This window comes from Saimiri boliviensis, chromosome 3 (assembly GCF_048565385.1).
Source record: "Saimiri boliviensis isolate mSaiBol1 chromosome 3, mSaiBol1.pri, whole genome shotgun sequence".
NCBI lineage: Eukaryota > Metazoa > Chordata > Mammalia > Primates > Cebidae > Saimiri > Saimiri boliviensis.
In genome coordinates this window covers 53,984,201-53,996,750 of record NC_133451.1, presented here as the reverse complement: position 1 = coordinate 53,996,750, position 12,550 = coordinate 53,984,201, and the positions used below count along the sequence as shown (strand labels likewise).

The following is a 12,550-nucleotide window of genomic DNA, read 5'->3' as shown; positions in this document are numbered from 1 at the left end:
TTTTCCTTTTGTGTTATTAATGGGCTATATTATCTTACATTTTGCAACATTTATCTAAACTTAATGTCTACAAAGAAACTCTACTTAGTCAAGAGCTGTAATGCCTACTCTCCAATATTCATAAAATTACGTTTGAATTTTTCATTTCAATGGAAATAAGACAGGAAGCACTGTAAGTTAGATACATGTATTTACTCTTTTACACATACATTTTTTGAGGCAGAGCAAGATGGTGAAATAGAAGCCTACACTTTTCCTCTCACCTGCTGGAACACCAAATTTTAACCACTGTCTGCACACAGAAAAGCACTGTCACAGGAACCAAGAATCAGGTGAGCAATCACAGTACCAGGTTTTAACTTTACATCACTGAAAGAGGTATTGAGGAGGGCAGAAGAGAAAGTCTTTAATCACTGATGCCACCCCTCCTCCATCCTCATAGCAGCAGCTGAGTGATGCAAAGAGGTAATCTGCACACTTTTGGAAGGGAGAGTGCAGCAACTGAGGAAATTTACATTGAACTCTATGCTGCCCTATCACAGTGCAGAGAAAAGCTCTGCTGGGATCACCCAGCATCCATCCATGAGGGAGCATTTGGAGCAGCCCTAGCCAGAGAGGAATTGCCCTTCTTAGTAGACAGAACTTGAGTTTCTCAGTAAGCCACATCACCATGGGCTGAAGTGCTGCAGTGTCCTAGGTGAATCTCAAAGGCAGTCTATGACACAAGGACTGTAATTCCTGAGTAACTCCTAGTGCTAGGCTATGCTTAGGGTCAGTAAACTAGGGTGGAACATAACCTAGGGAGGTACCAGCTGAGGTGTGGAAGGAAGTGTGTTAGCCATACTTTCCCTCAGGCAATGCAACTTGCAGCAACAAATGTGGTTCCTTTCTTATCCTAAAAGAGATGACAGTGAAGAATAAAGAGGACTTTGTTTTGCAGCTTGGATACCAGTTCACTCAAAGTAGGATAGAGCACTGATTAGAATCATCAGGCCCCCATTCCAGGCCCTAGCTCTCAGATGTCATTTCTAGACACACCCAAAAGGGAACCTGCAAAATCAGAGGTTAAAAAAGTGACATTACAACTGATACCACAGAAATTAAAAGGATCATTAGTGGCTACTCTGAGCAACTACAAGTCAATACATTGGAAAATCTAGAATAAGTGGGCAAATTCCTAGAAACACACAGCCAATCAAAATTGAACCATGAAGTAAACCAAAACCTGAAGAGTTCAGTAAACGGGTAACCAGATCCAAGGTAGAATAAAACGTCTCCCAGTAAAGAAAAGCCCAGGACCTGATAGCTTCACTGCTGAATTCAACCAAATATTGAATGAAGAACTAATCCCAATCCTACTCAAAGTGTTCAAAGAACACGAGGAAGAAATACTTCCAGATTCATGAGGCCAGTATTATCCTGATGTCAAAACAACAAAAAGATACTTCTGACAAAAAGAAAAAAAAATACATGCTAATATCTCTGATAAATATGAATGCAAAAATCCTCAACAAAATATTAGCAAATCAAATTCAACAATGCATTAAAAAGATCATTCATCATGACCAACTAACATTTATCCCAGGAATTCAAGGATGATTCAACTTATAAAAATCAACCAATGTGATACATATTAACAGAATGAAGGACAAAAACCACATGATTATTTCAATTGATGCTGGAAAAGCATTTGATAAAATTCAACATCTTCATAATAATAATAATAATAAAAACTGTGAGAGAAGTAACATACATCAACATAATAAACACCATATATGATAAACCCACAGCTAGTATTCTAATGAATGGGGGAAAATCTGAAAATCTTTCCTCTAAGATCTGGAACAAGGCAGGATGCTCACTGTCACCACTGTCATTCAACATAGTACTAGGAGTTTTTGCTACAGCAGTCAGACAAGAGAAATAAAGGGCACCAAAATTGGAAAGGAAGAAAAATTATCCTTCTTTGCAGAAGATGGGATCTATATTTGGAAAAACCTGCAAATTCCTCAGAGAAACTATTATAAGTGTTAAATAAATTCAGCAAAGTTGCAAGATACAAAATTAACATACAAAAATTGGTAGCATTTCTATATGCCAACAGCGAACAATCTAAAATATAAATTTAAAAAGTAATCTCATTTACATTAGCCAAAAGTAAAATAAGCACCTAAGAAATAATCAAAGAAGAGAGAGTTCTTTTTTTTTCTTTTTCTTTTTCTTTTTTTTTTTTTGAGATGGAGTCTCACTCTCTTGCCCAGGCTGGAGTGCAATGGTATGATCTTGGCTCACTGCAACCTCTACCTCCCCCAGATTCAAGCAATTCTCCTGCCTCAGTCTCCTGAATAGCTGTGATCACAAATGCCTACCACCATACCTGGCTAATTTTTGTATTTTTAGTAGAGATGGTGTTTCACCATGTTGGCAGGCTGGTCTTGAACTCCTGACCTTGTGATCTGCTCACCTCAGCTTCCCAAAGTGCTGGGATTACAGGCATCAGCCACCACACCCAGCCAGAAGTGAGATTTCTCCAGTGAAAATTCCAAAGCACTGATGAAAGCAATCGAAGAGGACACAGAAAAATTGCAAGATATTCCATGTTGATAGATTGAATGTTTGATATTGTTAAAATGTCAATATTGGTTAGGCATGGTGGCTCATAACTGTAATCCCAGCACTTTGGGAAGTCAAGGTGGGTGGATCACCTGAGGTCAGGAGTTCAAGACTAGCCTGGCCAACATGATAAAACCCCATCTCTACAAAAGTACAAAAATTAGCCGAGCATAAATGAGGGTGCCCATAATCCCAGTTACTCAAGTAGCTGAAGTAGGAGAATTGCTTGAACTCAGGAGGCAGAGGTTGCAGTGAGCCAAGATTGTGCCATTGCACTCCAGCTTGGGCAACAGAGTGAGACTCTCTCTCTCAAAAAAAAAAAAAAAAAAAAAAACACACACACACACACAAAACAAAAACAAAAAAAAAAAAAAAAAAAAAAAACAGTCCATACTATCCAAAGCAATTATACAAATACTACAGATTCAATGCAATTCCTATCAAAATACCAACGCATTCTTCATAGAAATAGAAAAAATAATTCTATAATTTATATGGAAACAGAAAAGATCCAGGATAATGACTCACTCTCTAAACAATAACAAACTAACTGTTTCATAATCACTATAAGTAGTAAAGAAGCTCATGGGAAGAAGATTGTAGGATCTCTTCCAGAATTTTGTTTTCGAAGAAAAAGTAGATGGTAATAATATGTAACATTCTAGAGAAAACGGCTCAAATAACACTTTCTAGTGTATATATTACATAATGATTGCATAGTATTCAAAGTTATTTTGAGATATATAAACATCAGTAATCATATATGTGTGAGAAATGAGTATTCATGATGTTTAATAGTAAAGAAAACAATTTTTTTTTATTTGTGTGTATGCACACCTGAAAAATACATACGGAACAATGTACAGATTTCTGCCTATCTAGTTACCCTGTATAAATCATAGCTTCACACCAAGTGCGCTGGGGGGTGCAGGAATAACCACTTTTTTATAATTGGAAATTTCCTCTAGTAAACTTAATTATCTAAATCAATTGGAAGTTGATTCTATATGAATAGCTCCAGAGCAGGCATCACTTTCATGAGTTCCCAGGGGAACCATCATTTATGTGTAATCAAGTATGTTTTGTACAACAATGGCAAAACATTTTAGAGCAGTCAATCTACAGTAATAAATGGGATGAATTCTCAACTTCAATTTAATTTTCCTCTTTGGAAATATAAGAATAAACATAATACCAATCTCCAAGAGGTTTTTTGTTCATGTATTCATTTGTATTTCATTTATTTATTATTTACACATTATTTTCTCAAATTGAACAGTGACAAGCAGTGTTAAGATGTGTTGGGTACTCCAGTCAACAAGCTCCCATCTTCAGCATGGGGTGATGTGGGGAACACTCCCGTGTGAGACCCCTAAAAGGCGTGAGTCTCACTATACGGTGAGTTTGATCTCAAACACAGTTTCCTACTGGAGGCAGTCGAGCTATCCGGAAATATAGGAACTTAAAGATGAATGATCAGTTTCTAATATCAACCACAATATCATTTGGGCCTAAAACTATGCAGTACTGCTAGACCTAGTGACCCCCTGCCGGCAACCGGTTCCTGCTTTTAACCTTTTTATGACTCTCTCTTTAAGAATAAGTTTTAACCTTTTCTTTACTTACCTGACTGCCTAATGGTTTAACTGTTGATATTTGCAAAGTAAATGCCACCATAAGGGATGGCTTTGATTCCTGACTCAGAGATTCCTGAATGGGGAAGTTGAGTTGAGTTAGGAGTAGACAAAGGAGAATCTGGTTAAAAGATATTCTGATGAGCAAAACCAGAAAACCTTTTCACATCTCAGTTCTAAAACAAGATCAAACCAGAGATATCTGCAGCCAGGAGGAATAATGATTGGATGTAAACAAGCTTTGTGATTACAGGAAATTGTTACTTTTTACAACCACTGATTGCATATCTGACTTCTCTCTTGTATAGGCCATGTAAGGTATACATTTGCATTTCCTCTTGCTATGACGTAAACCAGAGCCAAGAAAGTGTATTTATTCCTAGCCTTTGAAAAATAAAATTTGCTGTTTAGGCACAGCCTATCAGGCCTCCAGACGTCTTGCTTTCTCTCTCTCTCTGTCTTTATTAATTTTCCAGGCGCACTCCCTCTTCCAGGTATTGGGACCCTCTTGCAGGTCGAGAGACCCCCGGGCAGATGTGCCTACCCGTCCTGGACGGTCCACGACAGGGTAAGTGTTCCACTAGGTATATGTAATAATTTTCCAAGAGACACTCATGCATACACAGTCTTATAGGTATTGCTTTTGAGATATCCACTTCCACAGCTACTCTCTTCTAAAACTAATTCTCCTGAGAAAACATCTGTGATTGTGTCCTTGCTCATCTCACTGTCACAAATTTTCTTTTCCTGCATTCTAAAAGGAAGATATGTCTCTAATGCATTCCCTAATTTTGAATTTATCCAGGGTGCAAAACAATCAGGAGTGCCAAAAATATAAGCTTTTAATGACTTTAATGAGTGAGTAACAAATCATTTTATAAAGCATGAGGTTTCCAACTTTTTCCTTTCAAGAAAATTGAAGGAAAAAATCAAACTTTTTAGTTAAAAAATTCACAAAATAATTTTTGTGATAGAACACTGTTGTTTTTGATATATAATTCAGATGGTGACAAAAATAATTGACTTACATTACTGTAACCTTTTTTTTCCAAATTCCAACTTTTATGATGTAGACAAAGCTTTTAATACTAACATGGATAGCATTTTTAAAAATAAAGTAAAATAATTCACAGTGAAATCTTTATAATTCTAGCATGATACATTAATAGAAGAAAAATTTCATAAAATGAAATACATATTCTAATAAGTACATTCATATTATTATTTGTATTAACTAGTTTTATGTAGTAATGATAAATAATATACTAACAATTAAAATAATATTAACTCAATCCAAAAAGGGTAAATTTTAACACAGAGATGCTTATAATAAGAAAAAATGTATTTGCTGGAGAAAATATATATACGGAAGCACACAATTTACTACATTAGAATAAAATTCTAAGTATAGAAAAAATAGCCCAAAACATAATAATTACTAATTGTAATTAAATCTGTAAAATATGTTAAACAATGCATATAATTATTTAAAAATATTAACATTTAAAATTGAATGGGAAGTACACCCTTTGTCGTTAACTGAATACACAATGCAAATGTTAAGCCTCAACTTGTAAGTATGAAGAAGGTGTTAAGGTGTTTTTACAAAATCATTTTAGTGGCAGTACGGTCAGCAGTTTTTAAACAACTAAACACACTACTGTCTTTTTTTTTTTTTTTTTTTTTTTTTTTTGAGACGGAATTTCACTCTTGTTGCCCAGGCTGGAGTGCAATGGCGCGATCTCGGCTCACTGCAACCTCCGCCTCCTGGGTTCAGGCAATTCTCCTGCCTCAGCCTCCTGAGTAGCTGGGATTACAGGCACGCACCACCACGCCCAGCTAATTTTTTGTATTTTTAGTAGAGACGGGGTTTCACCATGTTGACCAGGATGGTCTCGATCTCTTGACTTCATGATCCACCCGCCTCGGCCTCCCAAAGTGCTGGGATTACAGGCTTGAGCCACCGCGCCCGGCCCACTACTGTCTTTTAAAGAGGTTACCTATGAGGGGAAATGAGAATGTAAGATAAAAACGAGAGTAGATGTGGATATAATTTTTTCTCGCACAATGTAAGTAAACAATATATTTCCTCTTAACTACTAACAATAAAAAAGAATTAAAATTTGAGAAATTTTTAATTTCTGGATTACAGAGAGTAATTTTTATAGCCATGTATGTATAATATATGTATGTGTATATTTAAGAAAGAGTCTTGATCTGTCCCCAAGGCTGGAGTACAGTGGCATCATCGTAAGCTCACTACAGCCTCTAACTTCTGGGCTCAAGCAATCTTCTCACCTCAACTTCCCTAGTAAATGGAACTACAGTTCAAACCATGATACCCTCTTAATTTTAATTTTATTTATTTATTTTATATTTATTTATTTATTTATTTATTTATTTATTTTTTATTTATTTATTTATTTTTTTTTGAGATGGAGTTTCACTCGTTACCCAGGCTGGAGTGCAATGGCGCGATCTCGGCTCACCGCAACCTCCGCCTCCTGGGCTCAGGCAATTCTCCTGCCTCAGCCTCCTAAGTAGCTGGGATTACAGGTATGCGCCACCACGCCCAGCTAGTTTTTTTGTATTTTTAGTAGAGACGGGGTTTCACCATGTTGACCAGGATGGTCTCGATCTGGCGACCTCGTGATCCGCCCGCCTTGGCCTCCCAAAGTGCTGGGATTACAGGCTTGAGCCACCGCGCCCGGCCGGTTAATTTTATTTTTTTATAGAGGTGGTGTCTTGCTATATTGCCCAAGCTGGTTTTGAACTCCTGGCCTCAATTAATCCTCTTGCCTCAGTCTCCCAAAGTACTGGTATTACAAGCATGAACCAACACTCATTCCTGGCTTGAGTCCATCAGATGAGTTTGATATATTTAAAGTGTTTTCAAACAGTAAATATTGAGAAAAGATTATAAGTTAACAAATTTCAAAATTAATAGTTTATGTGTTATATTTGTAAGGTTTCTTAAAAGAAACAAAATCAATATAGTGTGTGTAAATACATAAAGAGATTTGTTCTAAGGAATGGAGTCACACAATCATGAAGGCTTAGTAAATGCAAAATCTGATGGGAGAAGGGGACTGGCAGGCTGGGGAATATAGAGTTGACAGCTCAATTCTACAGACCCATATACAGACCAATAGTCAACCAGAAAAAGCCAATATTGCAGGTAAAGTCCAAAGTGGTCTGCTAGTAGAATTCCCTCTCCCTCAGGATAGGTCAGACTTTTGTTCTATTCAAGCCTCCAGCTGACTTAATACCAACCCATGCTACGGAAGGCAATTCACTTTACTCAAAAGTCCCCTGATTTAAATGTAAATATTACCCAAAAACACTCACAAGCATACAGAATAACCATATATGTAGGCACCACAGCCCAGCCAAGTTGACACATAAAATTAGCCAGCACACAGGGCTATATTAAACTAGTCTCAGAACAATTGTATAAAGTTGATAAAATAATGTAGGTTACACAAATAAGGATATCAAATCCACAAAGCTTAAGAGACTGTCTGCTGCCTTGGTTATTTCCAGGTTGTATTTAATTTTTCTTTTTTTAATTTTAGAAAATTAAGACATCAGATTTTTAAGGACAAATTTTTCTAAAGATAGAAAGTGCATGTTCATTTTCAATAACCTGCACTAAATGTATCCTGAATTATTCTAAAAGCCATTCACAATCATATCTTCATCATTAGTATTATTATACTATGGTTCCTGTTCTTAGGGCAATTTAAACTTGTTATGCCCTGAATGAGTCATATGTGCTCTCTTGATATTGAGTTTAACAAACTGTGGTTCTCTATTTCATTTCAAATAAGTTACTGTATGTTTTTCTTTTGTAATAAAAGGTAACAGCATTTTGTAACTTAGAAAAAATAAGATGATATTGAAAGTGAAGGGCAAAATGATATAAATTAGAGATAAAAATCAAGACAGATATTTTTGCAATTTTCCAGAAAATCTAGTCCAAAACAGTGATATTCAAATTTACCTATTCTACTTATATTGCAAGTGTGCTAAGGCATGTTATACAATAATTTAAAGTATCCTAATAAAATAAATGAAATTGGAATATCTTATCACAAAAAGAAATAATGAGACTGCATAAGAAATGCTAGCACATCTTTGAATATCATAAAACATAAGCACATTCTCTTGTATTGGCTAAAAATAGTAACTTACTAGTATACATGAATATATTTTCTTTACAAAGATAATGATATTCTAGTTTCATTCGAATTCTCATTTAGAATATATGTCACACCCAAACTTTGTAACTCAATACATACTGTATGATGGAATGTATTATACATAAAGTAAGAATGTCAAATTGTGATTATTGTACTGATAAGGAGTGAAGCCTTATTGCATTTAGCAACACAAAGATAAGACACTTGTAAATGCATAAAAACAATCTCACAGAGAAAAGAATATATGAGTTTTAAAGTGAGACCAACATGAGTAAAGACATGGTTTCCACATATTGCTATAATGGAAAATGTATTCAGCTCTCCCAGCATCACTTTCCTTGTGTGATTTTTAAAAAATTCCTCCACGTTTCATCTCATGTTTATCATCCACCTTCCACATATTAGAAAAACAGCTGTATTCTGGAAGTATAGGAAAAAAATAATTGGATAATTTTTTGCCTTCAGGAAGCCTATTGAAAGATACAGTTATAAAAACATAAAATAAATTTTATTATAGAGATATTCACATATTCACTCATTCAACACATACTGAGCACCTATGATGTGGAACAGACTTTTTTTTTATGCTGGGGATAGTGTGATGAACGAATGTAAACATCTATACTCATATAGCTTTTGGCTTTAGTAAAGGACACAGACAATAAACAAATATTCTAGGAAGATACACATATTCAGGCAAAGTAAGCAGAATATAACCTCTCAATCTAATATTTAACTTTCCAAAATGAATTTACTGGATAGAAATTAAAACAGAGACACATTATTTATGTAAAACAAATACTATATGTTAATTATGTATTATATATGCATGATATAATTTATGTATTGTGTGTATATGTATATATGTATATGTGTGTGTAGATATATGTACATATATATATATATATATATGTTTCCAAATATATAATATATTTGGAAAACAGCAAAATAGAGAAAGGAGAGAGAAAAATGATAATGTGAAAGGAAAGATCTCCGTGGTAAGGTAGCCCTTGAGCAATAGCAAAAATGAAGCAAGGGAGGGAGCCACTTTTCTGCATATTTACAGAAAAGTCGTCTGCCATTCAGATTTGTCAGTGCAAAGTTCTTGCAGGAATGCATCTGAGTATGCTAAAATCAATAAAGTTAGTATGGCTAAAGTAAGGGGGAGGGGCTGATAGGTGATAATCATTTTAAACAGGGCAACCTGATTACCCAGCTGTTTCCCTCTTCTTTTCTAGGAATATAGGGCAGTTTTTAAGCCTCTATAGAAGTCATTTTTCAGGGAGTTCGAGCCAATGGAATTTAGTCGGAGTGATATGTGTACTTCCAAAGTAGCCCTCAATGTTCTCACTTGGGAATACGCATATGTTGCTTCTGACTTGATGTAGAGGAATTCACAACCTAAGAAGCCACAGGCTTGAAGATGTCAGAGCACAAGATGGCAGAAGCTTGGAATGAATTACTGCCTGGAAGAGAAGCTCTTATTTATTAAGAAATAATAATTTTAAATTTGCATAAGTAAAAATTAAATCTAATTATGCTAATATTGTCATTGATATTTGAGATGTTTCTGTTAATGTAACTATTGTTACCATAGCTAATATAGATAGAGGTTATACTGATTTACCAGCAGCCAGATTGCCTAGGAAATTTAACCCAGTGTAAATCTTCACCTTTCCACCCTTTTCAGGTATCCCTGATCTCCTTACCTTGCTCTAAACAACCTTTTATCAACAGTGCCTGCCAGGTCCTAACATCTATATTGTTTGATGTTTGTTTTCATTTTCTGTTTCCCCTGACCAATGTATGTTCCACAAATACAGAAATCTGTCTGTTTTGTTCACCGATTTATCTCAATCATCTAAATCAGTTCTTTGTATACAAAACTTGATTAATAACGTTGATGAAAAATTGCCCGAATCTAATTTATTCCAGAGAGAAAGAATGCTATTAATTTTATTACAATTAAATATTTATTTACCAAACCAAACCGAAATATAAAAAATGAAAACAATAATATGCTATCTTATGCAAACTGCTTAAATTCAATTATTGATATGAATATATTAAAACCTTAATGAAAGTAGTAAGAAAACCTATAAAATGCATTCCTTTAATTTTTTATTAGGTGATTTTACTTTTTAGATCAGTATAGGTCTAATATCTAAGCACAGAAATTGGCAGTAATGTTCTGTGTCATTATGCCATAAAATTGGACTATGCTTATCTACCACTTTTCTTTCTTTTCTTCTTAGAAAAGAAGAAAAACAAAAAACAAAAAACTTCTTGCATTGTTGAATAAAACCACTATTTTTAAAAGAAATGTTAATATCTGTCTTCAAAGGGAAGAATTATATCCCAGAACTACTGCAATTTGTGGTATTTATTCCAGAATCACTAGAACCTGTACATTTCTAAAGCCACATACCACGAGAATTTTAAATGTTAAGTGTATAACATTATTGAAAAGAGATTTTGAGTAAAACCAGGACAAAAAAATATAGTTTCTAAGTAACTTCCTTTAGTGGAAGAGAGGTGTATTCTATGAAGGAAATCAAGGACAAGGAGGAATTTAGTATCTGTAGTTATAACACCATTTTCTATAGAGTAATCCAAGTAGATGGAATAATTTCAGAAATAGGAAATGTTTTCTTAATAATGCCTCTAAAATATATGCACTTCCCACATTTTACAAATGCCACCTCTCTTTTATTTATATAATTTCAACCTTATCATCCCAGAAATAAGAAGGACAGATTACTATTTCATTGAGGAAATGAGCAAATAGAGGCCAAGGTATTAAGTAATATAATTTAATTTGCACTGTTCATTTAAGACAAGTGTATAACCTAGATAATTTGGTTTTCAGTATGGTGTCTTTCTATTGTCCATGTGCCCACCTTCTCTGCTGGAAAAGGTTAAGAAATTCAATGTGAAATGTGGAAGCAAAACATATATTTATGGTAATGCTCACAGTGAAAGAAAAAGAAAGAAAAAAAAAGAAAGAGAGAAAGAAAGAAAGAAAGAAAGAGAAAGAAAGAAAGAAAGAAAGAAAGAAAGAAAGAAAGAGGACAGAACAAAAAGGAAGGCAAGGAAATAGAAGAAAGAAAATGACAGAGTTTGAAAGAAACACTGTTAGAATGGAAAATAGTAAAAGGAAACTTAGTCAGTATTAAATAATGAAGTACTAGTAAAACAAATGTGGCAGAGCAAACGATTTCCTGATATTTTAGAGATAAATAATATTTTTTTAGTTTTAATGTCATCTAGTCATGATCTTTGAAAATCAAACTTAAAATATATAAATCTGGAATGGAATAATTATCCATAATTTTAAAAAAGAAATTAAAAAGTAGAAGTTTATGAATGGCTGGGATAATTTTTACAGTATCTGCTTTCAAATGGATTACCCGATTTTCCTTGTCATATAGAAAAAAATCTGAATCTCTTCCTGCATGTATCTCAAGAAAGCCTGAGAAACATCTGATAGGTAACAAAAATTAAGAAAAAATATGTTGTTTTTGAGGGATATTTGTTAACTGGTTAGAAATGTTCCTTTTAATAGTGCTTGGAAGACATGGGTCTTCATCCATAATATTTTCCCAATGACTGATGTTTAGGAGAATTTTTTTTTTTTTTTTTTTTTTTACTTTGAAAAGAGGGAATAACATAAAACATTTGGTTTCTGAAATACCAGTAACCATTTTCTCTTCAGTTGCAGAAATAGTTTACTTTAAAATTCATTTGACGCTTAAGAGCTAAAAGAACCTAGTTCAACTCCTGACTCCTTCGTGGGGTAGCCCTGTGCCTCTAACTAGTCCCTGAACTTCTGCAGGCTTAGTTACTTCATTGTGTAAAGCAAATAAATAATGGTAATTACCTTTGATGTTGTAAAGATTGACTAAAATAATGGATACAGAAAGTGGCTGAGATATAATAGATTTCCAATAAATTTTAGCTATTATTAATTAAAGTAAATCTGACATCTTGAGCCTAATTGATTGGTCACAATGTAATGCTTTTCACAAAAATAGAGAAGCAGCAATAAAATTGAAGATATCACTATGTAAATAAATAGGTTGGACTTGAGATGCAAGTGAG

At 34.2% G+C, this 12,550-nt stretch overlaps 1 long non-coding RNA gene across 1 annotated transcript; it reads left to right on the top strand.

The window, feature by feature from the left end:
* Window positions 1-274: 274 nt before the first annotated feature.
* Window positions 275-9,997, top strand: LOC141583900 (uncharacterized). The gene is made up of 3 exons (XR_012516739.1): window positions 275-332; window positions 3,893-3,954; window positions 9,688-9,997. It is a non-coding gene; the product is annotated as an uncharacterized LOC141583900 (long non-coding RNA).
* Window positions 9,998-12,550: the final 2,553 nt, after the last annotated feature.